The sequence below is a fragment of the Aristolochia californica genome, unplaced genomic scaffold (genome assembly GCF_029961685.1).
Source record: "Aristolochia californica isolate CCGP_79_NKW_82.1479 unplaced genomic scaffold, dmAriCali1.0.hap1 SCAF_8, whole genome shotgun sequence".
Classification (NCBI taxonomy): domain Eukaryota; kingdom Viridiplantae; phylum Streptophyta; class Magnoliopsida; order Piperales; family Aristolochiaceae; genus Aristolochia; species Aristolochia californica.
Genome location: NW_027182279.1, coordinates 1,669,386 through 1,684,052, shown reverse-complemented (window position 1 = coordinate 1,684,052; position 14,667 = coordinate 1,669,386). Strand labels below are relative to the sequence as shown.

The window sequence follows — 14,667 nt, the reverse complement described above, 5'->3', positions numbered from 1 at the left end:
GAAAACAATATTTTTTTTACTAAAACTTGAAAACAACATTGATCATATCTTGAATGAGCACATCATAGAGTGATTAAGTTGTACCAAAACTCTCTGATTAGAAGACAAATTTGGCTAAAAAACTCGGATTTTAGGAGAAAATGAAACTCAAATCATGTCAATGCCTGAAAGGATAATAGCAAAGAAAATAGGGAAGAAGGAGAGAATTTAGGGAAAACTGCCTTTGATACTTCTGATATCAATATCTTCAAAAATATAGCTCAGAATCACAAACGATTTGTTTCTAAAGAAACTAGATTCAAAGATATTTAATTGTATATCTAATTAGACATAAAAATATTTATTCTTGAATATTTTATGACCTCTTCATTCTATTCATTATGTATCTTTACCTTGTCGACTCCAATGTGAATATCTCCTTACATATATATCAGATAGACATAATATTTTGTCCTTATGAAACTAGACTTCAATAAATTTCATCTAAGTATAACTTCCCTTAAAAAAATACTTCTTTTAAGATAAAGAATCTGATAGATTTTAGAATCTATAATCTAGCCGAACTAAGTACTCTTTCTTCTTTAACCAGCATGACCATTGACTCTTCCAAGATCGATATCTCACTCTAGAAAACTCAGATTGATAATTGGTTATATAGGTAAGAAAAAAGACTTACAGATATTTCTTTGGCTATATTATTCTCCATGTAAAGTCTCGTTCTTGATGGGCATACTATGGCTTGAAAGTTGAAACTTTATGCTACTCCTAGAACCCCTCTTGCATTCAGACCTTTACTGCTTCAAATATCAATTTCTCTTTGCAGAAAACTCCAATTGCAAAAATTCGTTATGTGTTGAAAAGTAAATTCGAAGATCTTTTTGTCAATATATAATTTGAAATATGAAAAACTCAATATGGAGGTGTGAAGGCCAAGAAAACAACGGGTATAGGGGCTGAAAAGAAAAAAAAAGCCTACATTACTTGAGATAATAGATCAGAAGAGGATCACATTATTTTTATGGGTTAACCGAGTCAACTCATAGAACCTGCTCTGATCCCAAAAGGAGAATAATTCTTCCTACAAATCTTCAAACTATGAAGCAAAGCATGAAGCTTCACTTCAGTAGATTCACAAAATTCAAAACTGACGAAGTAAACATGAATTACCTTGTCATAATCATAACGCATGACAGCCCCACCTCTAGCAGGGCCGAGATTGCTTCGTGAGCTTACATCCAAATTCGATGTAAATCACCCTTCTAAAGGAGGTTAGCTAAGGAATCTTCATTACTAAAAAAAGATTAAAGGGAGACTCCATAGTTAACTCAAGCGTCAGCAAATTGATTTGCTGAACTCGGCACAAAACTCCATGTACAAGAAAAAGAGGAAGAAATATCTAAAATTTCGAGGAAGATAAGCCAATGCAAAAGAGGGAATTCAGCTGGCTTGGAGGACCAACCAATGACCACATAGGAATCCCCCTCCTTCCAAAGCTACCCACCAAATGATGATTTGAAAATGAGAACACCATGTCAGAGGGCATGGATTTCAGCAATTGTGGAATCTATAAATCCCAAGGTAACATAATAGGAGGCAAGGACAACCTCACCATGGTTCCACGAAAGACTCCACCTAATCCAGTAAGACCAGAATTGCCTAGAGCACACCTGTCAATGTTGAGCTTGATGTGGCCAAGAGGGAGAGGAGTCCAATCCAAGCCATCCACTTTGCTCAGGGTAGACATCAGGGCAACCAATCTGCATTTGTCTCCAAGAAGGCCATCTTTTCGAACTTCAGCTGCAAACTGATCAAGGCCTGAATTGATCTGAAAATGGTTTCACTTACAACATCTAGCAAGCTAGAACACCCCTAAAACAGCTAGCATTCCTCTCCAACTAGAGTCCCTAAGGGATGTGAGTGAGACAAGCTCAGAGGAGATCCTTACCAAATTCTGGAATAAGACCAGCACTGAGATCGCACATCTTTGCAAGGTTGTCAAGGTTGAAGAGGCTAATACCAAGCTTTCCAAGGAAGTACGTCCAAACCCGCCAGAAGAAGGTGCAATGGAGGAGGTGGTGAGTGACATTTTCCTTTATAGAATCAAAAAAATGCATTGGGGGTTGGGGGCCACAATAGTACTCCGGCATCTCAAATAATCCGCAGTTAAAGCCTATTGCAAATTGCACTCCAGAGGAAGAATTTAGCCTTCAGCTGGCCAGAGAGTTTCCATGCAATGCATGCTTCATGTTCTTGACTTCTGTCCCGTTGCATCAAGGAATCATAGTCTGAACTGACAGTGAATCTTCCACTGTCAGACAGCATCCAAATCATCTTGTATCTCGCATGGTGCCTGATTTGAATCCCTTTCAGATTAGAAAGGAGATTGTTGACTTCTCCTACTTCCTCATTGCTCTACCCCCTGCAGGTCCCAAGCGCTCTAATTCCCATTGACAAAAAAGGCATTCTGAATGCACATAGAGCAGGCAGCAAAGAGGTTGCAGAGCAAAGGTTTAGTGAAATTGATGGGCCCATCCCATTCCACTAATCCTCCCAAAAGCAAATGGTGTCTACTCTACCAACATAGAACTTTATTCCTTTGGCAAACTTGGCCAGAAGAGGAAACAAGGTGCACCGAAGAGGGGAGAGCTTCTGACAAACAGCTCGCCCTTGCCACCAACTATTTTTGTCCAAACCTAGCTTCCTTGCAATAATCTGACCCCAAATAAGATCCTTCTTTTCACCGAATTTTCAGAACCACTTAAGGAGAAATGTGTGGTTCATCTCCTTCACTGCCTGGATTCCCAGCCTACCCATGATTTTTGGCTTGCATACATCCTTTCACCCAACTAGGTGGACAGGGTAGGCATGATAGTTAATAGTTTCGAGGAGCCTATAATGCAGGAATTGAGAAAGACTAGCTTACCCGCTTAAGATAGGAACCTGCATTTCCATGTTGCTAACCTTCATTCTAACTTCTCCACCACAGGGTTCCAAAGGATTTTGTCAGGTCTACTAGAGAATAAGTAAAGCCCAGGATGGGTGGTGGGGAGGTCAAAATGGGAACATCCAAGGTTCTCAGCCATTTCATCAAGTTGATCAACCTCCAAGTGGAACACAATCAACGAGGTTTTGGACCAGTTAACCTTTTGCCGGGTGGTGATTTTGATAAGGCCGACTAGGGCTTTGAGACGCATTGCTTGCAAAAGGGTTCCATAATAAAAACAAATGGTGTCATTGGCAAATTGAAATATGGAGATATCCATCTCAGGGGTCTCTAAGAAGGGAGGCAATCATCTAACCTCCTTTGCTGCATACACCAAAAGGGTAACTCATTCACCAGTAAATTTGAATAGAAGAACGAGGGGTTCCCCTACCAAATGCCTCCTAACCCCTTAAAGAATCCACATGCAGCCCCATTTATGAGAAGAGAGTATGTAGCCAACAGTAAGCAACTTCAAATCCAGAAACGCCAGCGATGACCAAACCCCATCTGCCCAAGAATAGAGTCCACCAGACCCTAACTGACGCAAATGTATATCTTCTCTAGATCGAGCTTAAGGACCAATTTGGGTTTGCTATCCCTCTTGAAATGATTAATAACTTTATGAGCACACATAGCCGAATCCAAGATATCTCTTCTCTTGAAAAATGCACTTTGACCATGGTGGATGATCAAATGCAGAGTTACCTTCATTCAGCAAGCAAGAATCCGGGTAATGACCTCAGAAAAACTAGAAACAAGACTATAAGGTCTGAAATCTTTGGGAGTCTTGACCTGAGTCTTCATATGCACAACGGCAATGAAGTAGGCTCCCATGGACTTGCAAGTGATTCCTTGATTATAAAATCTCCAAACCACAGCATAGCGCTCCTTTTTTTTTAAATGGAGATGATTTTATTTCAAAAGAGGGCAAGAAAAAACATCAAGGGAGGCCTCCCCTTACAACAAGAGATTGAAGGGAGGGACCCAATTTAGCACAAGAGTCTGTAGCGTAGAGCTCCTCCTTGACAATGCCTCAGTAGTGTTTGTAGAATTCTCCATTGAAGCAATCAGGCCCAGGCACTTTGTCATTGGGCATTGTGGTCACTGTTGCATCAATTTCTTTGTATGAGAAAGGGAGTTCAATCAGATTTGTTAATGAAGCAGAGATTTGATTGAAACACAAGTGTTGGATCCCCGATCTATCGATTCTCTCCTCAGTGTATAGCCCTGAAAAGAATCTAAGAAGCTCAATTGTGATAAGAAATATATCCAAAGTTACTTCACCATCAACTAAGTGGGAAGCAATTCGGTAAGATCGTCGCCTAGCAACAGCCATGTCATGGAATAACTTTGTGTTCTCATTGCCCTCTCCTAACCATTTAAAATGGGCCCTTTGTTTTCAAAGGACTCTACCACTATGAATGTGTCTTTTTAATTTATTTCAAAGTTCAATCCTACATGAGAATTCAACAAGGGAGAGAATTCTACATTCCTCAGCCTCAACAACGACAACGATTTCAGAGAGAAGATCGTCTCGATGGACAATAGCAGTAGTGAGTCGTTGCCTAGACCAGAACTTCAACACGGATTTTAGAGTTCTGAATTTTATTTTTTTTGATAAATTTTTTTTAGAGTTCTGAATTTGATAATTGAGATGATGATCCAGCACACCAACAACATTAGCCCCAGACCAACATTCACTAACCAGGTCATCAAATCCCTCCTCAAGAAACCAGTAATTCTCAAAACGAAAAGGCTGAATCCTCGACTTCCCGAACTTTGTGCCAAGTAAAATAGGCCAGTGATCTTGTGCTGCTTTGTTCAACACTATTCACTCTTCTAGTGGCATCCCCATAGAAGCTGAGCCAATCCCTGGTGGCTAGAAAGCAATCAAGCTCAGTGAGAACAGGGTTCCTCTAACAATAACATCAGAGAAACATCTTCCCCGAGAGAGGCATCTCTTCAAGTTCATGGCTCCCAAAAAATGGGTAAAGTTTCTCATCGATGAAGTAATCCAAGTGGAAGGCAGAGATCTTTCATTGCAATAGCTAATAGCATTGAAATCCCAATTTTGGATGGCTCCAGATAGTTCATCCTAAAAAGAGCATCTTTGTCTATATCTTGTAGAACTATAGACACTAATAAGGCACCATTCGTTCCCTGAATATCGGTCCATCAATCTGACCTAAATTGAAAATTATCCAATCTCTACTTGAAGTATATATCAATTGAGTAGGTGTCCCACATCAACAAAATACCACCAGCATGCCATTGGAGGGAGTGGCATTGCTAGAAGTTCTTAGCAATGGGGTCTAACACGCTCTAGTTCTTTGTATCTTGAAGCACTACTAACTTAGCTCTACAGTCTTTAAAGAGGTCTCTAAAAATTGCTCTTTTATTACTACACTCAATTCCTCAAACATTCAAAGAGACAATTATCATTTCACACCTCCCATCGTTTTTTTCACGCCTTCGCTCTTCTCATCCCCAGGTAGCTAGCCTTGACAAATTACTCTCATTAACTATGTGAGCTCCAATCATCCAGCAGACTCTCAGGCTAAGGCGGGTGTATCTCTCCAACACTTTGTTGTGGAGTCAGGCCCCAAAGCTAGGTCTGTATTTTTCCCTCTTGTTATCAATATTCACACTTTCATAAAAAAAAACTATGCGAGCTCCAATCATCCTCGCTTAGGCCCCCTCATCATACTTATGCCTCTCATATTGGAGTTTCTCCACTAGTCGTCCAGATGGCTCATCCAATGGCCAAATCTTAACAAGTTCAAATTGGGTCTTGTTACTACACTCCGCCCGGTAAGATGGTTTGATACTGAAGCTTGTGTCATTCTTGGGCTGGCCTCTTTCTCTTCATTAGTAAGTACACATGGGGTGAACCAATGAGCTAAGTTTTAGAGCAGAGTGAATATTGGGAGAGGGAGGAGTAGGCTTCATGGGGAGGACTAATAGCTGGTGTTGTAGCATTGGATGAAGAACTAAAAAAATGATGTTTTGAGAAGGAAGTGGTAGGCAATTGCCGGAGCTATTTTGGGAGACCATCACATGGTTTCCAAAAGTGGTGTATGCGGGCTCTGGTAAGGGTAGGAAGCTGGTAGAGTTAGCTACAAGGGAGAAGTTTTCTAGCTCATCTAGTAGGACAATAGCAAGGGCATTGGGGTCTTGACAGTTGTTAAGAGATAAGATCAGCTGAAGGTTTTGGCTGTTTTAGGGGCCAGGCTGGGTAGTGGAAAGTAGGCCAAGTGAGCTGGGGGAAGGACCGTTGACTTTTATCGAGATTGGTATGGCTGTCAATGGGAGGTATCAAGGTAGGGAACAGGTTGGTCAAAAGTATTGGAGGTATTCTATCACAAAGTCCCATGAGGCTAGTAAGATTGTATACCCAACATAGACATCAACAGTGTGGGGATCAATTGTTTGGGTGCGGGGAACTAGTCAGTGTCAGGTTTCCGATACAAGGAGTCAATCCAAGCCTCAATGGGGTTCCTAATCGCATGCATCACATGACTATGACTAGGACAGATTGTTAGGTGCAAATAGACCCAAGGTGGAACATCACTAGTCTTTTTTTATAAAAGTGATTTTTATTTCGAAGTCAAAAGGCAAGTGAATATCAGAGAAGATCACTAAACTCATTTATTTTGTCAATTCACATCAAATTAAGCTCAATCATGTACAACTCTTCCAATTTCTTACAAAATGATTTTCACAAAGCTCGTCAACCAAGTCACACGAAGCTTTTTTATTTTTCGAAAGTTGATACGAACACTTCACCCCACAACTCAATCCACATCAATCTTTTCCAACAACGTTTGAAGGTATCAACATATATGAATTTTTTTTTTTTGAAAAAGATGTATTAATAAAACGAGAGAAATTACAAAATTTGAAGGAGCAAGTCCCTTACAACCAGCGATTGTAGGGTAGTTCCTTACTTGGCAAGCACATCTACTGCCAAATTTGCGGATCTCGGAATGTGAAACCAAATACAAGATACAATTGAGGTAATTTCTAAAATCTCCCGAAAGGTATCCCAATGTCGCCACGGGGGAGGGGATGCACACTCACACCATCCAATAACCACTTTTCAGTCTCCTTCGATATGAAAAGGACCGCTGCATTTGTCACTGAAAACGCAGACACCGGAGAGGAGGCCATGAAGCTCTGCAGACTTAAGAGTTGTATATACCTAGAGAGTCGACATATGAGAAAAACTGATTACCGGAATGATCTGAAATAACTCCTCTGAAACCAGAAATCCTAGGATTACCAAGAGACGAGCCATCAAAATTTAACCTAAGGTAACCAGGCTCAGGAGGAGTCCATTCTTGCAAAACCGGGACCTTTGTCCCATAGTGCATCATAACCATTTGTAATTTTCTTCTGTTTTATTAATACATCTTTATCAAAAAAAATAAAAAAAATAGTGCATCATAACCAAATTTCTCCAGTTTTCACGGATAGAGGTGCCCAAAAAAAAGGAGAAAGATTTCTTAGTCAGAAGCCAAGTAGATATATGACCCACCACTCAATCCGCAACCCGATCTGCAGATTCACTTTTTGCATCAAATCGTCTTCGATTATGCTCATTCCAAAGCCCCCACGAGATGAAACTAACACAAGCAGAGAGCATCATTTTTCCGAGGCTAGAAGGGTACCAATCAGCGACTAACTAAACGAGAGTAGATCAGCCGCCATGCAGAATTGTAACCCCAACTTACTAAGAATGGAAGTCCACACCTTCCAAGAGAATATACATTGAAGCAGAATGCGGCTTGTGATTTCAGCTTCAGAGTTGCAGAATGGGCACAGGGAGTCAATTGAGGGGTGACCACTTTTTCTAAGCATGTTTGCCAAGAGAATCTTGCCTTGACAAGCACTCCACATGAAGGACTTTATCATTGAAAAGGCACATAGACGCCATACGAAATGGATCTCATACTCCCTCCAAGATGAATTCCAGCCATTTATGAAACCATATGCAAATGATACAGTGAATGTGCCACTTTTGTCTGGCCACCAAATGAGCTTGACTGCCTCCAAAGGACGAATTTTAATCGAGGTAACTAAGTCCATCAAACGACTGGCCTCCAAAGCCTCACTATTCGAAAGACCCCTTCTAGCATGAAGGTTCATACCACCTCCCTCAAAAGCTTCGGCTACTGATATGTCTCTACGAGATGTGAAGAGACAAAGACTTCTGAAGGCAACCTGTAATGGCACCTGCCCCATCCACAAATCTTCCCAAAACTGAACTGATCTGTAGTTGCCAACATAAAATCTACACGCAAAAGCAAAATTTTGGAAGCAGAGGGAATAATGCTCTCCATATTGAGGATAGACCTCTCCGATTACCACCTGACATCTACCAATGAGTGTCCCCACCAAGCTTAGCAAGAACCATTTCCTTCCAAAGAATTGAAGATTGGGTATTGAACTTCCATAACCATTTTAGAAGAAGCAACACTTGATTCATATCCTTGGATTTCCAAATTCCCAGGCCACCCATATTCTTTGGCTTCATCCCATTTGACCAGATGATAGTTAAAAGCATCGCTCGATCCCCTCCATAGAAATCTTCTTTTGAGCTTATCCATAGACTTATATATGGAAGTAGGGCAAGGCATAAAAGATAGTGCATAATTTGGAATTCCTGCAATGCAAGACTTGAGAAGGATGAGCCTCCCCGCCTTACTAAGTAGACGCCCCTTCCAGGTTGCAAGCCGGGATTCAATTTTTTCAACCACCGGATTCCAAAGACTCTTGCAAATATGGCCATTGAATAATAGCAAACCAAGGCAGGTTGCTGGTAGGTGGCTTGTTGTGCACCCAAATATACTTGCCATCTCTGTAAGGAGCTCAAGGCTAACATTGAAGCCCATGAGAGAAATCTTCTCCCAATTAACTTTCTGGCCAGAAGCTAATTCAAAGAGACCCAAAACCGCTTTAATCTTTCTTGCACTGTCAGTGTTGCCGAATACAAATATGATGGTATCGTCTGCATACTGAAGAATGGGAATATTAAAAGCCTGATTGGAACAAGTAGGAGGCAGCAACCCAAGATTTCCTGCCGAGTAAAACATAGAGGATAGGACTTCACCAACCATATTGAATAGGAGCAGGGAGATCGGGGAGAGCGGGTCACCCTGTCTAATACCTCTAGTCCCTTTGAAATATCAACAAACTGAGCCATTAAGGAGAAGAGAATAAGAGGTCAAGCTCACGCAACTTTTGATCTAGAATCTCCATCGGACGCCAAAACCCAATTTTTCCATAATCTCATCTAGCAGGATCCAGTTTACTCCGTCGAAAGCCTTTTCGATATCTAGCTTCAGGACAATTCTTGGATCCTTATTACGGTGGAAATGGTCGATAAGTTTGTGAGCAGTCATAGTGGAGTCCAAAATCTCTCTTCCTCTGAGGAAAGCGCCTTGCCCTCTGTGGATAATTGTTGGAAAAAGCACTTTTAAACGATGAGCCAAGATTCTGGCTATAATCTTGTAAGCACTTGTGACGAGATTGATAGGCCAGAAATCCTTCGGCTTCTCCACGCTAGCTTTCTTCAGCACCAAGGCAATAAAAGACGCGCCGATACTGCGGAAGGTGATACCATTGTTGAAAAAGCCATAAATCATTGCTATGATATCCTCCTTGAGTCGAGGCCAAAATCTTTTTAAAAAATCTTCGTTGAATCCATCAGGGCCCGGCGCCCTATCACTTTCCATGCCTAAAACAGCACGTTCAACTTCTCCGGCCAAAAAAGGCAGCTGCTGGAGAGAGACGAGAGAGACTGATATGTTGAAGCTTTGGCCTATTAGGGCATTCCTCCGAATATAAGTTTGTAAAAAACTTGAGCAACACATTAGTAATCGAAGTCCGACACGATGTTACCTCAACATTGATACATAATGAAGTAATTCGATTGGACCTACGCTTTGCCGATGCCACAGCATGGAAAAATTTTGTGTTGGCATCTCCCTCCTTAAGCCATTTAAATTTGGCACGTTGCTTCCAACGAGTCTTCTCTTGATGTAGGCTTGAATTGAGATTAGAATTAAGAAAAACTCGGGAAGAGAACTCCGCCGGAGTTAAATACCTCTGTTCTTCTGCCAGATCGAGGTCCGCAATTTGAGAACGGAGAGAAGTCTTCTCAGCAACCATAGAAGAGCGATGGATCGTGGCCCACTCTTTAATTTTTCTATTTAGGAATCGAAGCTTCAAAGGGAAAGCCCACGCCCATCTTCCCAGACTTGGGCCAACAGTCCACCATCCATCAATAAGAGCATCAAATTTTTTTGCAAATAACCAAGAATTTTCGAACCGAAAAGGAGAGGGTCCCCATTTCTCGAAAGAGGTAGTGAACATGATAGGCCAATGATTTGACCCCACCTTGTTCAGAACACGACCAGAGACATTCCCAAAGAGCTACAACCAGTCTGGACATGCCAAAAAACGACCCAATTTTGACAGAATTGGTTGTTGTTAGTTGTTTGACCATGTATAATTTTTCCTAGAGAGAAGGACCTCATCAAGCCCACTTCCGCCAATGAAATCTGAGAAACCCCACATAGAGGCAGAAATGCGGTTGGTCGGTGGTTTCTCCTCATTGCAGTATCGGGTAACATTGAAGTCCCCCGCAAAAAGCCAGGGAGTCTCCAAGACTAATAGAGATCATTGAGCTCTTCCCAGAAGAGGGCACGCTCATGATATCTGGTCAGGCCATAAACTCCCCCTACACACCAAATTCTATCGGAGGAAAGATCCCTGAGTTGGAGACCCAATGAGAAACAGCCTTCAAACACTTGAAGGGAGTCAAAATATGTCGAGTCCCAAGCAATAGGATACCTCCTGAATGTAGAAAGACTTTATCATAAAAAATAAAAAAAACATATATGTAGATAGACAAAAATGCACTAGTATGAATAAGGGGCAGTAATGTACAACAAAGAAAAACAAAATACATAATAAGTAAAAATACAAAAGAAATGTCTTCAAGGCATTGATTGATAGTGATAATGAATGAAGATGCTCGTAACCATTAAGTTCTTTCTTTTATTATGTGTCGAATGATAAAAATTCCACAATTGTACGACTATAAGTGTAACATCTTAGACTAGCTGCAAAAGTATGAGGGTTTCTAAAAAGTATGAGAGTCGTTCTTATAAAAGAATAATCCACATTGGTTATGATGTTGGATGATCTTAAATTTTTTAGTTGGAAAAAGGCCTTCAAAGTCATTTTGGGGCGTACCAGCACAAATAGTTTGCAAGCTGGACTTGAACATTAAACCACAAAGTGGGAAAGTAAAGCACTAAGGCTGACTCTCATACTGGGTTGAGTAGAGGTATTGGGCATATCTCTGTACTGGGTTATAACTACTATTTCTCCCTCGTCCAAGGTTGGATTAACAAACAAAAGAACCTAGCCAGACCTTGGGGGGGGGCTGACTTTGAGCGAGAGCATCCGTGCTCCGTTCACTAGGGAAGGAAAAAGTTTTTGGAGATCGAGATTTGATTTGTTTTTCATCGAAAACAAAGAAACCTACGGTGCAATGGAGTTCTTCCCAGGGATGGAGAGTGATTGAAACTCGGCTAGTGAATCGAACGGCCGGTCCATATGTTTCTATAACGCCCAAGACTCCACAGGACGGACGCGCAAAGCAAGAGCTCTTGAAGTCTACCTTGGCACGCACGGTTGTGCAAAATGAAAAAAAAAAAAAGCTCATACATTCAAAAGTCATTTCGACCTCAAGATGACAGAATCATAATATAACTTAAATAAGCTGATTCAATAGTAAGGTCATAGAGAAATTATGAGTAGAAGAGAGTTGAGAGGGAGAAGAAAGAAAGGTTTTGAGAGAGGAGCATAAACTGCTCTTGATGGGTTGAGTGTCGTGGCCCATCTGATTTTATTAATTTAAGTGAGTAGAGGATAAAATGACTTCTCTACCCCTCATCCAAGAACCTCTTATATCTTTAGAACTACATGTCCAAATTCAAAGAGAATTGGACCATAGACTGACATAGACATGTCGAATCTACTAGTGCCCTAGTCATACATTTGGAAATGACTAAAATACCCTTTACATTATATTTAGCACTTATCAAAAAACAAGAAAACATATAGTAAGAGTTTCCTCATAGGGAGTGTGAGCGGGCTTGAAGCAATTCAAAGTCGTCGGGATCAGGCTTGTACTGCACATTTTCCTGGTCTTCCTGTAGGTATTCTTGATCATTGATAAGAAAGGCTTGAGTTCTACAATTGGACGCGATATGCCCTAATCCTCGACACTTATAACACTGAATCCTCAAATTGAATTTTGACAATTCTTTTCCTGTCCCGATGTAGGGATGTCCAAATTGTGGCTCAGTCTCTGAGGGGGAGCTCCTAAATTTGACTTTCCTGGGACTAGAGGACTAGTGGTGGAAGACCTAAAAGGCACTGCACGGGTGTCTACTTGTTGGTTGAAATTTGGAGGCTAACTCATAATTATGTGAAAATGCGTAAGCATCCTCCATAGTGGTTACACCTTGAAGCATCATCTCTCGTCTAAGGATGCCATTTAAGCCCTTTTGGAACCTGCTAAAAGTGATGACCTCGGCTTCCATAATCAAATATTGCAATCAAAACTCATCAAATTGAGCAATGCAGATGGCGACTAATTTATTCCCCTACCTAAGATTGTGCCACTGATCTAGAAGGGTGCTTCTATAGGAAGAGGGAAGGTATTTTGTCCGGAGCTTGAATTTCATTTCCTTCCAGTGAGTAATTAGAAGTTCACGTTTTCTCGCGATCTCTTTCAACATTTTCCCAGAAACGTTGAGCAGTACCTATCAATTTCATTTTTGCGAACCTGACTTTGCTATCCTCAGATAGGTCATACCACTCAAAAAATAAGTCCATCTCACGAACCCATGTAGAGAATACCTAGGGGCCTAAGCGACCATCGAATGTAGGGAGCCTTTATGTATTTCAGCATTTTGTCTTTGAGCTCCTCATGGCAAGGAATATAGGGTGTGTGGTTCCTAGTAGGAGAAAATATATGCGGGCGTGAACGGGTAAATTCCTCATCCTCAATGTTATAGCCCCTAGGTGACCTAACTCCTACAGAACTTTTCCCTTTCAAGGTCCGAACCTCTAGTGCAGTGAACCTATCATAGATGATGCCTAATTATTCTAGGATTTGCTTGAGTGTGTCATCCTTTTTTTCACAACAGAAGATGAAGCAACACCTGACATGACACAACCACTATGTGGATCCTTGCAAGTAAATCCCAAACAAACTCAATGCGCGTTAAAGTTAAATATTTATTAGCTTGTTTGGTGACTAGTCAAGATCTGAATCAAGAAAATTGCAAATTAATAGCGCTGATACCACTAAAATAAAGAAAAGGTCAATCCTATGCAATAATGTAGATTGCACCAATAGGCTAGGCTTTAAAATTAACACTAAGATTGACCACACACATGAGCTACAATCACTCAAATGAGTTTTTTTGGCAGAGGTCTAGAGGTCAAATTTGGTTCAAGTGGGCCCTAATAATGAAGAAGCAAGCTACCGGCACAAAATAGATAATTGATGCATTTAAAACAAACAGTGAAATGCCAAGAAGTAGGAACAACATCACCTCTTAAATAGATATGGCCCTGGCTGAATCGTCATATGTAAAATAGGCAGTGAGTTGGAGCTGAATAGCAAGCAGGCAGTCCTCAAGCGCAAGAATTTTTTTTTAAACCCTCTTTTTCTTTCGCACAAGCGCCACTAACTTTCACTCAAATGTGCAAAATTCACACGTGTGGGTGCCTTCTCTTCCCAAGCTTCTATTTAATCAAAAGCTCAATGGTGAAGTCGAAGGGGAAGGAAGACAAATGGGGAGTCAGCCTGGCGGCAGCGGCTAGCGAAATCCGACGGCTTTCGGAGGCTCGGCTCTGGCAGCAATTGCTGGCAACGGCAGCAGCGAGCTCTTCAATGGCTGCTGCAGGCGTTTTCCACTGCGTGACGAAGGTTTGATGGTGTCAACGGACTTTGGGTGTTGTAGACGATGTCGTCAGCAATTGTGATGGACGTTGGCGATGGAAAGAAGAAAGGGAGAGAGAGGAGGGAGGCTCGATGACGATGTCTCATGTACCTCGAGTCTCAGTGAGCTTTTCCAAGAGGTTTGGGTGATGTAGTAGGCTTCGGCTCAGGGACTTCTGCGACTGCCGTCAATTGAACAGAGGCATATGACTACGAGCATGCTGCTCTCGTCCCTCTTCTCTCCAATGATGGTAATGACGAGCTGGAGTTTCGGAGGTCGAGTGGGCTGAATGAAAGAGCTCAGGTGAGTTACGGCAACAGTGGAAGAAGATTGTAGGTTCAGTTGTGCAAATGGGTCTTTAGTGATAGGAATGCTCTATCTGACACCAAATTCGACACGGGACAAGCATCATGAGTGTGACGTGGTGCTGCTGTCATGATGGAGAAAAGAGAAAGTAGAAGGAGAAGAAGAAGAAAGAGGAAGAGAGAAAGAAGAAGAATGAGAGGGGACATAGAGAACCAAGAGTAGGGGAGGGAAGAAAATAAAAAGGAGAGAAAATTTTAAACTTCATTCAATGCCCTGATTTCCAAACATCATGGGTTTAAATAGAGACCCAAAACCCTAGGAATATTTCAAAATACACCTAAACAAATA

At 41.4% G+C, this 14,667-nt stretch overlaps 1 protein-coding gene across 1 annotated transcript in view; it reads right to left on the bottom strand.

Annotated features, from left to right (window-relative positions):
- The window catches only part of LOC137938820 (uncharacterized), an 85,601-nt gene that overhangs the window by 39,778 nt on the left and 31,156 nt on the right, over positions 1–14,667 (bottom strand). The gene's annotated exons all lie outside the window — the stretch shown is intronic.